Raw genomic sequence first — 6,560 nt, 5'->3', positions numbered from 1 at the left:
GAACATATCATTAGAATCCAATGGTGCAATACTTTGATTTAAATCCTTAATTTGGCTATAGTAATCCAAAGAGCTTGATATTACCTAGACTTTTCTTAATTGTTGAAATGGCTAGAGAAGCTCATAACAATTTCCTTAGTCAAAGTCACTAATTCCAAATAGCATGTAATTAGTGAAAGTCAACTAGCATTAAGAACCAAAAAGTCACCAAATCCAAGAGGGGTCAAATGCTTTCACCACCATGTTGGAGGAAATGTTTTTATGATTGTGTGAAGCAAAAACAACACAAAAATCATTTGTTTCTTGCTAATTTGAGGATCCTTTACTTAATCAAGAAATTAGCCAACTAATCACCACAAACACATTTAAACTCATGAACTAAAACATACAAGTAGTGATAAGATGTTAAAACACAAAACATTCCCATAAAGATTTAAGAACATGCTCATGGATTCTTCAACATTCAACAAAAGTTCAAAGGATTAACCAAAAGTCAACCAAGATTAGTTTAGCCAAGCATGGCTAAACCCAAAGAAACAAAGTTAGAGAAAATTGTACCAAACATTAAGCAAGAATCAAGAGGTAAAAATATGATGTTCTTCAAGTGTTCTTGGCCTTCAAAAGTCTTCAAAACTCCAGAGAGAATCTCCAAAAATCGGATGTCTAAGGGTCTTCAAAAGATGGGCACCAACCTTCCTCAAATAGCTCAAAAGAAGAATTTCCGAAACTGCCCCTGCAGGAGGTTGCGCGACCCGCGTGCTTCTGCGCGGGTGGGTTGCGCGGGTGGTCCCTGGATGTAGCATCTTTGAGGTTTTGGGCCTCCATAGCTTAGCCCACTTGGCCCAGATCGAATCCAATCACCTCCTAGCCCATTTTCTTCAAGTTTTTCTTCATTTTAAGCCCAATTTGACCTCTCCAAATCCTCCAAAGCTCGTGAACTCGCCCGATTAATAATCTACGCACGCTTGAATATTCCCCCGCATCTTGCAAATTTAAAGTTTATTTCTCTCCAAGCCTTCAAATAATCATCAAGATCACTCCATGCATCATCTCCACTACCCATCAAGCCCAAAATCCTCGACGTCCTCTTATTCTAATTGCTTTCCATACGTCCCGAACATTCCCTCTCCACTAGTCTCCATGAAATCTGCAATAAAGCTCACAAAACTGGAAAGTACCCGAAGTTGGCCATAAAATAACAAAAAGGAAAATATGCATGGAAATTATCTAAATTATGAATAAAATATGTTAAAATAAACTATAAAAAGAAGTAAATAAAATGAACTATCAACCATGCATGAGTTAGGGCTCTTATTTTGGGTTTTAATGGTCAAAGACAAGTATTGGGTCCCATTGAGACATGCCAAGGAGTAAAGTTGCCAACTTTACGTGTTAAGACATTTTTTAGGATCAGATATGTGAAGTGGACTTACTGGCTTAACCAATTAAGCACTTAATGGTGAGATTAGACTGCCATGGAGTACGTTGGGTGTACCCAGCACATATTGGCCAAAGGTGGCATACGTCGGGCATAAGTTTGAGTATGCTAGGCATACTCAGCAGCTGTTGCATTCGTTGACTTTTGTGTTTTGGGCCATATTTGGACTTCAGGTGTCCTTTAGGAATTGGGACACTATTGGGATTTTAGTTCCATTGAGTTTGGGCCTTGGTTTTGGGCCAAGTAAGAAAAAGGGTAAAATGGTCTTTTGTCCTGGATATTGGACAAGTAACTTAGATTCTTGTTTATGGGTCTGGATCGATTTAATGATTGGATATTTATTTGATGATGTTAGCGGGAGGATTTTTTTTGAACCAACAGACTGAGATTTTATCTGAGTGATTCTGCAATTTAAGGTGAGTCTTCTCACTATACTATGGGTCGAAGGCACCAATGTCGACCCATTGGCTTATGTTTTATAGGAAGACAAGAGGTGTATTTGTATGAGAGACCCAAAGGCGGCTCCTAGCAAATTATGTGCAAGACCAGGACTCGAACCCTAGCTGATAAGTAGATAGTTGTATATATAGATAGTATGTTAGTTGTCTTTGTGATACTTGCATGGAAGACTAGGAGGTGGCTCTTGGCATTTGTTTGTAAGACCCAGGGTATTGGCCCTCGGCCCGACAAGGAAAAACTATGATACTGCTTGTGGCATAATGGCAAGACTATGGCTGGCACATAGTATTCCCTTTTGTATGTATGATATGTGGTATTTTGGGGTACTCACTAAGCTTTCTGCTTACGGTTTTCAGTTTATGTTTCAAGTACTTCCGATTCGAAAGGGAATGGTCCGGCATGACTGCAATGCATCCACCCAAGTTTCTGCAATGTGATGATTTTGGGATTGTACTCTAATGACGGTTTTATTATAAAATAATTTTGAATATTTGAATAAAAGATAATTGGCATTTTGGTTGAATTAAAAATGAAATTTTTACCTTATGATTTTTGGAAGTTTACAAGTTGGTATCAGAGCCTTGGTTTGAGGGATTCGGACACACTCTCGGGTGTGTCTGAACTTAAACTGAGTGTTTGGTGAAATTTTCATAAAATAAATGTTTTATTAAAGGATTTTCTAATAAAAGAAAGGGTATGATGCGTGCAATCGGTCGAGATTAAGTAAGTGATTCTCATAATACCCATACATGGTTATTATGTTATATGTTATGATAATTGCATGCTAGATTAGGGCTAAGGATCTACTCAGGATTTCATGTTAGGAGAGATGCCTTTAGGTAACATTCGATACCATGTATTTTCCTTTTTCCCTTGAAGTTTTATAATTTTCGAAAATGATTTCCCCCATATTTTGGGAGTACAACATACGCGTGTTTGATCGGGAAGAGTTAGCCACGTACGTTGGGCGTACGTAGCGTATTCGGGGCGTACGACAGCCAGGACCAAACCCTAATTTTTAAGGTTTGAGCCATATATAAACGTCATTATGGCCTTTGGGCACTCACCATAACCATCCTCCACTGTCCCTTACGTTCCATTGAAGCCCTAGATCAACCTTTGGGTGTTTTCGAGCATTAGAAGTGAGCTTTGTGGCTTTTTGTGTGCATTCAAGAAGGAGTTTGGAAACCAAATGATATTTGAAGTTGAGCTACTAGATCTTGAGTGTTCATCATCGTTGGGAGCTTTTGGAGGTATAAAGTTCTCACCTTGCTAATCCTTTTAATAGTTAGGGTTTAAGGCTTGTTATGAATTCTTGTGATCCCATGGATTCTCTTTTGTTAGTTTGGGCAACTCCAAAAGCTAGAAGTGATTGATCTATGTCCCTTTGTCTATAAAGATGCAAGCTTTGATATGTTTATGGACTCATGCATGTGTTAAGACCCTTTGTTAGGCTCTTTTGAGCTCTAGAGCCCCATTAATCCATGTATGCACGTAAAGTTGCCAACTTTACGTGATAAGTCACCATAAGGAAGTCAGATATGAGAGCATCAAGTAAGGACCGAATGGATTAAGTGCTTAATGATGCGGGATGGTCAACTGGGGAGTACGATGGGCGTACAAGCTGGTACACTGCGCGTACTAGCCCCAAAGCGTGTACGCTAAGTGTACGAGTTGGGTATGCCCAGTGTACTCAGTAGTGGGCTTTAGGATTTTTGGGCTTTTCAATATTGGGCCCATGATGGACTTTGGAGTCAAGGCCTTTGTTGTGTCACACCCCTGAACCAAAAGGCGGAAACGTCCCGGGGCTTCATCTTGTAATATCATCACAATGTATATAATTGAAACAAGACAACACCATCATCATACATATCAAAATGCAACCAACATTGTTTACATCAAGTATAATATCATAAGTTACATGCCAAAAAGAAAGTTCAATGTACGATGATAACAAAAATACAATAAATTCCACATTCCCTGCTAACCTTTCCGCTTAACGATTTTCTAAGAATACAAGTTATTTTGAAAATGTCAACATATATAATGTTGGTGAGTTCATAATCATGTTTGAATAAAAGTTTTGCATGATTAGTGAAACACCAGAAAATTCGGTATTTTCTGAAAAATGGTTTGAATGTGATGTGACCAAATCAGGTATTAATGCACGTGTGTTTTCCATTTTTGGAAATGAATATGAAATGCAGCCCAGAAAATCCTGTGTTTTCTGCCGTAAGTAAAAGTAATGTATAAATGTATTTATCCCAAAAAATCTGATATTTTCTGTTTTTAAGAGTATTGCAATCGTAAATTCCCGGAACCGAGTGTCGATGAATGTATATTTTTAGTTTAGTCAAGATTTGTATAAGTATACCGAAATCTTTGATGGGGTTAGTCTCTAAGTGAGCCGTTACAACCATGCTTGATAATGACTAATTCGCCTGCCTTGGCGTTTTTAGGCGCCGGTTTGATTAAGGTAAGGTTTGTCACCCTAGACTGGCCTAGTCTAGCTGTAGCGAACAGCTAAGGCGTGGGGGTGTCACCCCCGTATAGATCTATACACAAACTCCCGCTCTCCCTCCAGGAGATTCTGGTTATAACTACAGGCTACGATCATACACTCAAAGGTGTCAACCGACAAGTCTCACTAGATCCTCAACTTGCATACGAGTATTGTATCACACCATGTATAAGGTTTATGTATATGTTTTAAGTTTTCAAATCCAAAGTATGTAAGTGATTGTATGAAGTCCAACAGATATGTAAGGGACATTTAAGGCCCACTAAACATATGATTTTTAATCCAAGCCCAATTAGCATGTGGATGGACCACTAAGGCCCAATAAACATGTAAAAGGGTAATTCTAGCCCAATGGATATGTAAATGTGCCACCAAGGCCTAATAAACATGTGATCCATAGCTTAGGCCCAAATTAACATGTAAATGGACCACAAAGGCCCAATTAACATGACATGGAAATGTAGGCCCATTATACACTTAAATGGGTCCCTAAGGTCCATTAGCCATGTAACGAGAGTATTAGGCCCAATAAACATGTTATCGATGTATTTCGTCCATTGTTATTATTTCGTTGTTTATTTTAGCTCGATGTTTACCAAGACAACAAAAATATCTAATTTTTGTAATACAGACATTTTTGGCCCATTAGACTGAAAATATACAATTTTAGTCATCTTTTTGGAAAATTTGACACTTTAAAACCCTTAAGGTTGAAAGTTTTCATTTCATGGGCTTACTTCTTATAAAATGACATTTGTGGCCCATTTTGGCTAAAACTTCTTTTTTGGCCCAAAACTCATAAATATGAACATTTTGGCCCAAATACATATAAATGGACATTTTTGTCCCAAATGATTAAATATTGTTGTTTTCGGCCCATTTCTATAAGAAATTCCATTTTTATCCCATAAACCACAAGTTTTCATTTTTGACTCAAATTTGTATAAAATGACATTTTAGTCTACAAAAACCAAAATTTTTACTATTTGGTCCCAATAAACCGTGAAAGCCCATAATACGGCCCATTATGCAAAAAATTACACTTTTGACCTCTTTAACACCAAGAATATCATAAAGACTCATTTTTTTGTATGAAAGTGACACTTTTAGCCCTTGCAAAACTGTAAGTGTCAAAAAGGTCTCATCTTTTGTTTATTTGTCAAAAACGGCCCTTATATATGATTTTGTTTAGTCTTTCAACGTCTTAAACATATCTCAAGCTTTCATCTTTATAGTATGTTGCTTATAATGTTTTTATTTTTCAAATCTCACCCATTTTATTAGAGATTTCTAGATCTATAACATTTCATCACATTTGCACAACTTAAATCAAGAAAAACACACATAAACATGCATAAATACATAGATCTAGCACATATCAACTGGTATCCTCCCCCAAAACCTTATAAAACCGAAAATAATGGGGGTATGAACTCACAGTGCTGATGGATTCAGTCTTGAGGAAGAAATGAAGGAGATTTGAAGATGTTTCCGGCCTTGGAGGCTTGTATGGAAGGATTCTCGAGCTTAGAAGGGTTCTAGGAAGCATGATCACGAAATGAAGCCATATAAGGGAGTGTTCTTAGCTTAAGAATGGAAATCAATGACTTAGGTATGATGACAACTTACCAAGTAGATGATAGTTGCTGAAGAACTCTTAAGATCACACACCAAGGTCACAAAAATGGCAAAGGAATGAGAGAGTCTTCTTTGAGCTTGAAAGAAATGATGAGTGAGTTTGGAAGTGAAATGTTTGTGGAGCTCTCGGCCGAAAATAAGGAGGAAGGAGGAAAAAGGTTAATGATTAATACATCATGTTTAATACTTTACTTAGATGTATGATATGCAATTAGCCTGGTTGTCCTTTAAATAACAATGAGGTGTCACCACCTCTTTCCATGCAAATCCTTCATTAATCTCCTTTTATATATATATATATATATATATATATATATATATATATATATATATATATATACACACACACACACACATACATATATATATATATATATATATATTGGGCCGAGAATGGTCTTAAAAAAATGGAAATGGAATGGCTTGGGCTCTTTCTTGGCTTAGCTCGGATTTTATGAGGCCTAATAATATTTTCCGGCCCATTAGGCCCTTATGATGGTTCAC

Source organism: Lactuca sativa, chromosome 8, assembly GCF_002870075.4.
Source record: "Lactuca sativa cultivar Salinas chromosome 8, Lsat_Salinas_v11, whole genome shotgun sequence".
Taxonomy (NCBI): Eukaryota; Viridiplantae; Streptophyta; class Magnoliopsida; order Asterales; family Asteraceae; genus Lactuca; species Lactuca sativa.
This window is presented reverse-complemented; position numbering follows the sequence as displayed.